Source organism: Ischnura elegans, chromosome 2 (genome assembly GCF_921293095.1).
Source record: "Ischnura elegans chromosome 2, ioIscEleg1.1, whole genome shotgun sequence".
Lineage (NCBI taxonomy): Eukaryota > Metazoa > Arthropoda > Insecta > Odonata > Coenagrionidae > Ischnura > Ischnura elegans.
The window spans coordinates 144,059,318-144,072,491 of NC_060247.1; the positions used below are offsets into that span (position 1 = coordinate 144,059,318).

At 38.3% G+C, this 13,174-nt stretch overlaps 1 long non-coding RNA gene across 1 annotated transcript; it reads right to left on the minus strand.

The window, feature by feature from the left end:
* Positions 1-7,497: 7,497 nt before the first annotated feature.
* Positions 7,498-8,382, minus strand: LOC124174178. The gene is made up of 2 exons (XR_006868895.1): positions 8,035-8,382; positions 7,498-7,606 (listed from the first exon to the last, which is right to left on the minus strand). It is a non-coding gene; the product is annotated as an uncharacterized LOC124174178 (long non-coding RNA).
* Between the last annotated feature and the right edge of the window lie 4,792 nt (positions 8,383-13,174).

Genomic DNA, 13,174 nt, shown 5'->3' on the forward strand with positions numbered 1-13,174 from the left:
GAGAAGTTGCCCCTATGACATCCATATTTCGAGAGTAATACAATAAAAAGTAAATATCACCCCGGAAAAAATTAGTAGTGCCCGCCATTTCTATCTTTTCGCGGTTATATTAATTAAATCATTTATTAAATATTTATGCTTTCTAAAAGATAATGCATAGGTGTATGTAACTATTAAATTTCAAAGAAATCGGAGAGGTAAAAGTTGACAAATCCTGTGTTCATCTTTTGGAAATCGTAATTTTTGGTGAATTTCGGAATATTTTAATTTTTTTCCGAGTAACCAAGAACGACGAAAGACAATTGTTACCTATATTTCGTAGAGGATGTAATGAACATATATAATAATCATTTTCGTTGCCCAACTCACAAAATAAGGCCGACGGCAGTGGAAAGTATGAAATATTTTCCGAGAAATCAATTTTTTGACGCCATTTTGAAAGCGTTTATCTTGAAAATTAACTTAAAAAATTACATAAGTAGGAGGCAACATTTATTGGCTTTCATAATATGCATCAACGGTTCGTGTGACAGAAATGTATCGCCTGTATAACGATAAATAGTAAACGGACTCCCGGGAAAAAATGGGAAGTGTCCGCCATTTTTAATTCTTTGCTGGTTTATCGATGGCAAAATTGTAAAAATGTTTAAATTTTCTAATACAAAATGAATATTTTTATGCATATACTAAGTCTAAACGATATCGGTCGTGTAAAACTGGACGAAATGTCGTGTTAATCTTTTGGAAATTGTACTTTTTGGCGATTTTCGGCATATTTTAATTTTTTCCTCGGCAGCCAATGGTGACAAAAAAAATTGCTGCCTAAGTTAAATGGAAAATCAAGTGAGCATATATAATAATCATTTTTGTTATCATACACTTGAAATTAAGTCGAGGGGAGCAGAAGGGACGAAATTATGTTCGAAAAACCAATTTTTGGGCGCCATTTTGGCTGCAATTTTCTTAAAATGAAACTTTTAAAATTACATATTTACGTGCCCACGTTTATCAGCTTTCAAAAAATGCATTAAACATCCATGTGGCACGAACGGTTCGCGCGCAGTAAAATAAAAACCGAAAGACGGTCCCCGGAAAAAGCCCGATTTCGGCCATTTTGTCGTCCTGGCGACGACACGTGGCGGAAACTTCCGGTTTTCGGATTTTTTCTCCGCATCATTTCGGATTCCCCGCACGCGTGCCAAATTTCAGCTCTCCAGCACTACTGGAAGTGGTCGGGAATTTGTATCCATCAGTGAGTCAGTTACCTCAAGGGCTGTATATAATAGAGACTCGCACGCTCCGCGCGCTCGTTAAGGGGCTCCGCCCCTTAAAACCCCGGTTCCGGCTTCGCCGTCTACATTTGTGGTCGTTCGAAGACTTTTGAAGTTCGAATAATCTCAACACGGCTAGGGGCCGGCTTCGCCGGCCAGGGGGTAGGGAGGTGCCCCACTCATTCCTCGCAACGGCTTCGCCGTTCCTCGCTGAAGGGCGGCTTCGCCGCCTGGGGGTTTAGTGTGCCAGAGGGCGACGGCATTTCGGAACTTTTTCACCGTTATTCGTTTAAGGGGCGGCTTCGCCGCCCAGAGGTGGGGGGAGTCCACAGCGGTTGCGCCGCTTGAACATCGGGGCGGCTACGCCGCCCGGGGGTTGCTGAAGCTCCCCCTCGCCTACGCCAGTTCCTCGTTGTGGGGCGGCTTCGCCGCCTTGGGGTTGAGGAGCCCCCCGCGGCTGCTCCGCCTAGTCCTTATAAATGGTCTTCCCCACCGAGAGGGGTGCCCAGGGGGATTCGGGGGTTTTAATGTGTTATGCATGCGGTAACCAAAAGTCCACAGTGATCATGTAGCGATGATTGTAAAAGGTAGTGCAATGCGGATTAATAGTGGCGACAAGTACCCATAAAAGAAGACTTAATGGCAAGTTTTTCATTTTTTTCGGGGGGTTCCTACGGAATACCGGGGGTTTTATACTTGTGTTAAACCAGTGGTCACTAATAGTTCTCATAAATTCCGTGCCGATAAGTCCTAGGGGACCGGAAGAGTGGTCTTATGATTCTTTTCCCTGGAGAGGCTATTTATTAGAAATTTTTTGGGAGGTTTCACGGGGTTATCGGGGGTTTTAATAAGTGGTAGGGGCACCGGTTAAATTGTGTCGAAATCTATTCGGAAAGGCGAGTTTAAATTTGTTTTATTTTTTTTTCGGCGATGTTCCAGGAGGTAATCGGGGGTGTTCTGGTATTTTTTCCCGTATGGTTTACGGTGGCTCGCCCTCACCAAATATCCCGGATCTAGAGCTCAGAGGGGACGGGTAGTGCGGCGTAATGTTTGCGAGAAGTTCCCAAATAGGAGACTAAATGACACATTGTACATTTGGGGGGGATTTCACGGGGATACCGGGGGTTTAAATGTGTGTACTCCTGGCGGTCACCATCCATTCACATAAATTTCGGGGGGATGAGTCGTTGGGGGCGGTGGAATAGTCACGAAAAGTACCGAAAAAGTAGACTTATTTGAAAATTTTATTTTTTTGGGGGGGGGGGGGTTTACCGGGGGTTTATAGGTTTTTACTGCCAGCGGTCATCAATCGTCCACATCAATTCCGTAGCGATGAGTGGTAAGGATTGGAAAAGCGGCGGAATTGTGACGAAAGGTACCCGACAAGGCTACTTATATGCTAATTTTAATTTTTTAGGGGGATTCGGGGGGTTAAAAGATGACGGTACTATATGGTCACATTCATTTACTGTCATGTCTAAAAGAATTGTGCCCTATGACATCCATATTTCGAAAGTAATACTATAAAAAGCAAACCAGTCCCTGACAAATGTTAGCAGTGCCCGCCATTTTTATTTTTTCGCGGTTAAATCCATTAAATAATTATTAAACTGTTTATGTTTTCTGAAAGACAATGCATAGCTGTATGTAACTACAAAGTTTGAAAGAAATCGGTTGAGTTAAAATTGACCAAACCTTGTGTTAATCTTTTGAAAATCGTAATTTTCGGTGATTTTCGGAATATTTTAATTTTATTCTCAGTAACCAAGGACGAAGAAAGAAAAACGTTACCTACATTTCGTAGACTATGTTATGAGCATATATAATAATCATTTTCAATATCCTACACATGTAATTACGACTAGGGGAGCGGAAGTTATGAAATATTTTTCGAAAAACCAATTTTTGGACGCCATTTTGGCAGCAAATTTCTTAAAAAGAAACTTATAACATAGCATAATTACGTTACTACATTTACCAGCTTTCAAAAAATGCATTAACGATCCGTGTGGCACGCACGGTTCGCGCGCAGTAAAATAAAAACCGAAAGACGGTCCCCGGAAAAAGCCCGATTTCGGCCATTTTGTCGTCCTGGCGACGACACGTGGCGGAAACTTCCGGTTTTCGGATTTTTCCTCCGAATCATTTTGGATTCCCCGCACGCGTGCCAAATTTCAGCTCTCCAGCACTTCTGGAAGTGGTCGGGAATTTGTATCCATCAGTGAGTCAGTTACCTCAAGGGCTGTATATAGATAGGATTAACGACTCCCGAATTGGAAAAATGTCTCAACAAATAACATTATACTAACATTAAACTCAATACTTATTAAAAGAAAATCAAATTTTAAAAACGAGAGGAAATTATTGAATTAATCTCGATAATGTTAGCCACAACAGGTTCTTCATAATTGATTATATGACCAAATTTTCAAGGTTCACTAACAAACGTTCACTCAAAAGGGAGTTTTAGCTGCAGAGAAAATTATTATATTGTTCTAAATACTACATACATATATGTAATTTCACTCAGCACTCATGGATTTTCCAATAAACCTACTGTATTGGAAGGCGGCTAGACGTCAATTTACTAAGTATTTTCAATATGAAAACTTATATAGTCATTTCCTCAGAAGTTCTTTCATGTTCCACTAATTCATACAATATTCGTTCATTTCATCTTTTATTATTTCCACAGATTTTCATGCTTCACTGATCACAATAAGGAGTTTTACCTGCAAGAGAAAGATGGATTAGTTCAAAAATACCACGTATAGATATATCACTCAGTACCCTTGGATTTTCAATATACCTAGAGTATTGTAAGGCGGATAATTATCAATTAAGGTGCCCTTATCGATACGAGAACAAATATTGACATTTCATCAATGTTCTTTCATGTTCCACTGATTCATAAAATATTTGTTGATCTCATTTCCAAGATTTACAGATTTAGATTTTACTTATGTTCACAGGTTTTCATAGTTCACTGATCACAACAAGAAGTTCTACCTGCAAGGGAAAGATGAATTAGTTCAAAATACCACTTATATATTCCGTATCACTTAGTAGCAATTGATTTTCCAATGTACCTTCAGTAGTAGAAGGCGGCCAGATGTCAAATTAGCATGTATTTCGGAAATAATGATAAATATTATCATTTCATCAGCAGTCTTTTCCTGTTCCACTGATTCATACAATATTTCCTGATTTCATTTCTTAGAAGTACAACTCATCTACTTATTTTCACAGATTTTCATGGTTCACTGATCACAATAAGAAGTTTTAAGAAGAGGAGAGGGCCTGAAACACTGTGGGAGTAGCACCAGGGGACAACTTTAGGCGATCTAACTCGTAACTTTTCACTTCAACGTTCTTATTCATGTAAGTTACACGGTGTAGGATATCCTGCTCAGCAAAATGCTTGACGCAAACTATTGCGCTTGAAGAAATATTCCAATCCTTCCGAGGGATATTCTTCAGCCACTTCTGTCTACTGCGTTCATCTTTGGTGAACTGAAACACAGTCACATACCCCTTGTTCTTGGTGGATAGGTAGTTGCTTCTGCAATATGGCACACGATAACGTTTAGGCACCTTAAATGAAAACAATGGAAAGTTGCATGAATAAAAATAGTTTCGCTGATCACAGAAAAAAAGGAGTGCATTCATGATTAGTTTGGAAAATATGAATGACATTAGTACCTAGAAACATTAATAGAGTTAATGAGTAGCCATTCTTCCTTCAATAATATACGACGTTCTTATAGATACAGCTACACATAGTTATTCATAAGGCAACCAAATATAGCAATCACTGTTAACCCAAGAATAATAATATTATAAAAAACAACGCAGCATTTAAATACCCGACAAATACACTTCGTTTCATTTGTGTTCTCATAATGTTCCTTCGTGGCCGGCCGCCAAGAGACGCAATGCTTTGGATGAAATACTGCTGAATATCCACTCACAATACACTGAGAATATCTTTTAACTATTTTACTTGCCGTAAGGCAAAACACAGTACAGAAAAATAATTCTTTTTCCCAATTTAAAACCAGTATTGTTGCACTCTCAATTCCCCTCCATTAATGGCCGGCCGGCATGTGATCACAACACTTTTGAAGTAATAAACGTGATTTTCCTCCTTCAGCTCCCAAAAATTATCTTTAAACTATTGTACGTACCTTTAGCCAATGGGATATCCACAAAATAAGTCCAGTTCTGCCTTTTTAACAAGAGATTTAATGATTCTTTGGTCACACGGACACTCTTCACGCATAAGTCGCCATGCTCTTAAGCAAACACGATCGCACCCCGGCACAGCGTTGCCAAAATTCCATGTTCCGGCCTGTATTATAGGTGGCAATGCATCAGCGCAGTGTATGATTCATTGGCAAGGACTAAAAAAGAAAGAAGTCAAACATTTTATATATTATTATTACTATCTATTTCATTACTATCCAAACTTACTACAAGGATCGATAAAATAATTTCGGTGTTCTATGTTAAGCGCAGTTGAGACGGTGGAAGAGGAGGAGGAAAATATTTTCTTCAATCGCTTCTTAGCATGACATCTATCGCGTTTTGTAATCTTTTGATCTAAAGAGGGCAGGCTTTCCTTCCTTCCAATCCGAAGAGGCAGCGGACCCGTTACCCTTACACGTTCAGGACCCAAGGGAAGCGGGAACGGGCCCTTAGTCGGGACATTTTGTTATGTCACATCCGTGCACCACCCAACTTGACTTTATCGCTATACTCGAGGCAGTTTGACTGCAAGTGAAACACACGTGTTAAACGGTTGTGATTTTTACCTTCCATCTGCTTTCACTTTAAATGGGTTTGATTGCAGATCCGCCTCTAGAATGCATTTTCGCTTAAAATATCACATTTCTTATTATTATAATGTCCATCCGCAGCCCTCCAAGTTATCCTGAGGAAGACCCAGGTTTGAATGATTACTCCTCTTTTTTCACCCTTCCAAGTTTCGGTCGAAACTTTTTGGAACTCTTCAGGTACGCGTTTTCTGTGGATGCCCACCACCAATAGGGTTGTTCACCATATTTTTTTAATTTAAGAAATCGAAATATCGTGCTTCAGAAGGAGCAATGACAATAATATTATGCTATTTTCTTCATTGTACATGTTTAGAGAAGGCTTTAAACAGTGACAAATTTTACGTTACGCCAAAAAGCCCTACTTCCATCTTGAATTGATGTGTGACGTCACAAGCCTGTAGATGCCCTACTGCAGTGTTGTTTAAGTGGCTCAGCAGGGTTATTCCACTTTTTTTAAAAGATCTCCAGCGTCTGCCGCCAGATCAGTGTTTAAAGAAAATCCAAATTTATCCTTTAATAAGAGTAATAATAAGCAAAATTACCCTTACCCAGGTAAAAATATTTGGTCTGTAACTGAGCTGGAACAGGTCTGGAACGGGGGTGGAGCTAAAGGTCTGTAGCTGGTCTGGAACTGGGAAGAAATTGAAACATTGCTCCAGACCAGTTTGGTCTGCAACTGGTCTGGACAACGGGTGGGTAAACTGGTCTGGACCCAGGTCTGTAACTGGTCTGTTCTGCTCTGGAACTGGTCTGTTCTCGGGGAGACTATGTGGTCTGGAACTAATCTGTTCTAGTGACTAGTTGGTTTATACTACTTAACCTGAGACTCAGGATAACTAAAAGATCAGTCAATCTCATTGATCTGACTGGTTCAGTTCAGCTAGTAAGGAAAAGGGAACAGCCTAAGCAAATAAATCTGAGAAGCTTACTGAAGGCATTTCCCAGCCAGCCAAATATGACAGAGATAAAGGCATACTGGATAGCAGTAATCTCCAATTGTTACAATAGCATTCTTACATAATCAATTTAATACATTGTAAATTTTGAAAAGCGATGATACATCTCTATGGATGTCTTCAGCTGCAAGGGGCAAGAAAGTTAAGTAATTATTACTACAATCAAAAGCTCAGAGTTGATGTATCTCCAGATTATGCCAGTATGAGTGCAAATGGAATTCAGAATTTAACAAATGTCAACCCGATCGTAAGATATTCATTGTAATCACACATGGCAACTGCATTTCAGCTGTGAACTCCCATCAAAGTTCTAAGTTAATAAAACATGTTAGCATATGACTTTTGACAAACCATCAATAACATATCCCCTGCAACAGGAAATTTTGGATTCGTATGGAGGTGGATGATTTTCTATGCAATAAAATAAATCCATACCGGCAATTTAACATTTATTGATGTACTCAAAACATTCTCTAGTATTAGTAACTCAGTTAACATGTATTGTAGTAGAGAAAATGTCTAGTGTCCATCGCCATCAATCCTGGAAAATGAGAATTGTAACATTTAATAACCAGCTAAGTAATAAGTACTTAAAGTAACTTAAAATTGTTCCACATATTCTCTGATATGGTTATTCAATTTCAAGAAAAACCCTTCATGCACGAATGAATTTATAGTGAGACTAATACTTTTATGCCATGAAAAACTGCTAACAATGTGGTTTCTAACGCGAGAACAGTAATTTGAAATATTTCAACTTAATCGATCTGAATGAATAGTATTTTTAATATACAAGTTAAGCCAAAGATCAACCTAAATTGTAACCACAGTGAGAACGTAGTACTAAATAATCTTATATAACTATTGGGTTGAAAGAAGTAGTTCATTAATTGCATTAGTCCTAAAAATTGCTGATACTCAAGTTCGTTGATTTACTATCTATTGTAAAAATATGTTCCATGTACTTACATTAAAATAGTCAGCGCAGTAGAGATGGGTTCATGCTGACCAAGGCATCTTCTTTAAATCTCTACGTGCTGCAAGGAGCCACTTTTTCCGCAAACCCGGTAAATAAAAACTATCCGGCGTTGATTTCATTGTGATAGTATGCAATTGGCATGAAACAGTATTTTTTTCGATTCCTTTTTGGAAGTTTTCACTTTGAAAAACGTTATATTTTCCCCATCCATATGTTCTTAAACATACAGTTACTTGTAAAATACCGTTTTAAGGCACAGATTAATTCACAAAGTCGGAAACTACTGTATCTACGAGTGTAAACATTCCAGTGCCAATGGCTGTTAGGTCACGTGGTATAGAAGATGGCCACCGGTTGTTTTGGCGCAAGTTTCAAAATACGATTTTTAATACGTTATATAATGGGAAAAAATTGTAACTCAAATTTTTAATCCGCAAAATATGTATTTACCGCAGTTACTACATTCTTTTACAGAACTAAATTTCTCTGGAGCAGGTGCACCTGCTTCTTATAGGTGCGAGGTGTACCTTCACGAAAGTACCTGAGGGACTTTTCAGATAGTTTCCTCTTCAACAAATGCTTTAATTTTAATGGGTTACTGAAATGATGCATTACGTTCACCTTATTACCATTTTATACTCGGTGTTCTGAATCGAGAACCATTTGCATTTGAGGGGGCAAATAGATACTTAAGTTTATTATTTTATGCTTCCATAGCCCAAATAAAGTGTGTAAGCGCTACTACCTGAAGATATTAAATTTTTCTTACAATCAGCTCATTAACTGCACCCCGTCCCTACAGAAATGCAATGTAATTTTTTGAAAGAAGTAGGTATGTTAGTATGTAACATGTAAGTGTAGATGTTTGGTGAGTGAAGGAGATCTAAGGAAAGGTAGTGCCATGGAAGAATCCTTCTTCCACGGTAGTGCTACCCTTGCCTTACCCTCCCTGGAATGAAGAGCATGGGTTGATGGAGGGTTAACTACACACCATGGAGGGTACTACCCTTCATTTACCCTATGTCTACCCACCATGGAGGAGTTCATTTTTATTACAGTGGAAGTTTCGGGCAAAAAGTTTTGCCTGAAATTGGTAAATACATTGAAATTAGAATAAACCATTGCAAATTATTTTATTGACTGCTAACTACTTTCTAAAACCCTATTTAATATTTCAACCTTCATTGCTTGTGCAATCATTTAGAAGTAATATTTATTTTTACCTCGCATATTCATTTTTTACTATCTTACCAAGCTTGCTTAAATGCTTAAAGTTTGCATCATAAATTGAGACTAATATCAGAAGTGCTTCTGATATTAGTCTCAATTTATGATGCAGCACTGTCTAATGCCATCCAAATAACGCAACTCTCCACAAGCCATGATTGTGGGCAGTGGGTACCTTTGAACCCATGTGAAATTCATCTATGAAATAACAAATATAAAATTGTAACCCTTCTTGAAAAAAAATTAATGGACATTAAAAATTGACCACTCCATAGCCCAGGATTCCTAATTCCATTAAGTATCAATGCCTGATATACATTATAATAATTTCACTGTTACAAATAAATTTAAGAGCAATTGCAGATGACTGAATAAAATATCAGATCTCATGTCACATCAGAATCCAGACCAGTGGACTCACTTGGAATTTTTCCAGAATAGTTCCAGACCAGTTGAAACTCATAGAATATTTCAGCATAGTTACAGAATAGATCCAGACTAGATGCAGACCATCGAATATTACAGCACAGTTACAGACCAGAATTCCAGACTAGTTACAGATCATTTTCCTTTGCCTCTCTGAAATCCAGACCAGTCCAGTTCTGTTACAGACCAGTTACAGAACAAAATTTAGCCTTTCAGACCAGTTACAGACCAGATCCAGATTAGTTACAGACCAAATATTTTTACCTGGGTTACTTGTACATACCCAGTAAACACGTATGACTCATGCATGAGGTCATAAAGAAGTCTGATGAATTTGTAGGACTCCTACAAAAGAGTCCCAAATGGCCTCATAATGATGTCTCCGTGAGGTCATATGCACTCGTATAGGAATTCTTTTCGCGGTCTCATACGACTCTGAAGGATGTCAACCAAGAGGTCTTATAGGACTCCTCTAACAGTTCCAATATGACATAGGCGCAAATGTGGCGCCTCCACGTGTGTGATAATGGAACTACGTGGAGAACCAGAAAAATTACCCACTTCGTAATAATTCCGATAGATGGCTTTGAAATAGCCTACAAAAACGCCGGGGCCCCTACCAGCCCATTAATTAAGATTTCAAAATACTTTACGCACCTTTCTTTAAGAAAACTCTCCGATGACATAAGTACCCGACGTATCCAGTTAAAATAAAGCAAAATAATACATTTAATGAGAACCATAGGTGGAAAGAAGGCAGAAATACAAAATGGAATAGACAACTTCATGATATTTATAAATTTATTCTTCACAATATTAAGTCAATAAACAAACATCACGAGTTTTTGAATTCTTCCTCTCTGCATACTTTACGCGGTCTCCGCTTGATACAGCCACTGCCTCTCCACTCTCTCCAAGGCGACACTACTAGCTGATGTCGGGTTCCATTTCATAACAGAGGCTGAAAAAAAACATTGAACTTAAGTTTGTTGAGAGTTATAATTGATAACACGATAACATCAAATAAACCAGATAAAGACTATTTATCTCATTAGAAATCCCTAAATACTCCCAGGGCCGGTTTTAGCACCGAAGATTACCGTTTTAACTTGATTAATTTTAGGAGTAACCGAATTAGTGAACTACTTTAGATTAACTCTTACACTTAATTACATTCCTATTGCATTAGAAGTTAACTTAAGCCTGAATCACACGATCATTTTTTTTCGTCGCGAAAGTGATCACTATCGAAATCACTTTTCCCGTCGCGAAAACCAATCGCTCTTGTGATCATTTTTCTGAATCACACGGTCACTCCCGCCGTCGCTTTTCGCATCATTTCCAATATCACAGCTCGTTGTCATAGGACCCACATAACAAAATTATATAGCGTGTTTGTTTATTTATGTCGTTCCCACAATTGTCAAACATTGCGCTGCAATCGCTCGATAGGGGAATGCGTTCCGATTGGCTGATATGGGGTTTTAGTGACGGTTTTAGCGACGGAAAAAGCGACCGGACGAGTGATGAAAAATAGCGATGGGAATCCACATCGCGATCGCGAAAAACAATTGCCGCCGACGATCATTTTGCGCAGTTCTCGCGATAGTGATCACTTTCGCGACGAAAAAAAAAATGATCGTGTGATTCAGGCTTTAAATACATGGTGAACGTTATTTCCATGCTTTATCGTTCCATAAGTTACATTACGAAGTGAAATCAAGCAAATTATAAATCGGTTAGCACTTTTGTTTGTTTACGTCATGATTTTGAGAAGTTTATAAACTCCAATGATCTTGGGGAAAATTGTTTTGTGAACCCGAGATAATAAAAACACTGCTTGAACACGTTCTAGATATGATCGAGATAGTGTATATTAGCGGAGATAATTTAAAATGCGATAACGGCAAATTTACGATGAATGAATGAAATGAAACACGAACAACAACAAAGGCACGTTACAAAACGTGTTCCACCTAAATATTTTACATGAATATTTACCGATACTCAATGATAAGCATCAAATTAACCAGCTTGGAAAATAGAATAATTAATGGATTTTCTCTTTAACAAGTGGATAAAGAATCGTACACATAAAATCATTGAAACTTACCTTCCAAGTCTCCGTGCACGTAACACATCATGATGTCCACAAGGTTCGTGCCGATCTCAGATCCGATGGAATCCTGATTCACGTTCGTAAACACAAGGAAAAACACGAGCAAGAACTAGGCCATGGAGTACACACGATATAAATCATAAACTAGACGTCTGAGCTCAAGGCAGTAGAATAACACGACAACACAATGGCGGACCTAGCGGAAAGTGGAAGTGTCAGCTAATTTAATAGAATCGGAGGGAGAAGTTTACGAACCCATCTCTTAATATAAAGAGTTAATTGAAGGAAGAAAAAATATTATACACGCAGAAATATATAATTACGATTGAAATTATAATTCATTAACATATACATGACTTGATTTTTCAGGCCTCATGTGTGTGAGATCTTGAAGACCCCATGAAATGTGAGGTCTTCAAGACTTCATGAAGTATGCGGTCTTTAAGGCATCATTCATGTGACCTCATGAAGTGTGAGGTCTTAAAGGCCCTTTCATGTCTCTTAATGTGGAATCTTAAAGGAGTCCAACGTATGAGTTCATATAAGACCTCATTACGAATACTGTGTTGACTGAGTATTTATTGCTCATCATATCATAAATAGCACTACAACGTACACATTTCACGAGCTGTATTTTTGATACTTATAATCAGTATATTCCGAATCAACTGATTCAATGATAAACTTGACTCACAATAAATATAAAACACTAATAAAACATGATAATCGGTTTTCTAATCACTCTGCACACACTAAAAGAATTTGCACTCCTTGAAGTTCGAAAGGATTCTCCACACCTCACTTCCCACTCATCACTAACGACTTAGAATCAGTTTACGTTATTTCACATTGACATTGCGAGGACAATGAAATGAATAGGCTGAAACAAATTGCTAAACCGGTTATTGTAACATCAAAAAACTTCGAATTTCACTCTTACTCTTACCCGTGCTCTTACCGTAACCAAAATATGACCAAAACGAAAACAAACAACAGCGCAACGAAATTCGTGAAATGTAAACACTGGTGAATGCTCAAAATGAATAGGTAATAAAATCAAACGGAACTTAGAAGCGAACAAACGATTGAAAATTAATATGCGTTCGATGTATCCCTAAAGTACAACTAGCTCAAATATGAAACATATCCCCTTCGCAATAGTTAGATACCTTAGATCGAAATGTATAGGGTTGATTGAACTAGCATGGAAGAAATAAATAATTTCGTCGAAGGTGTAACATTCACAACTCACTTCACTCTTTACTTCATCGTCTATATGCAATCAGTCACTTAGGGGTACATTAAGGGCACAAATTGTGTTCACTTGCACTAGAGGCACAATGAAAGTTCACTGCACG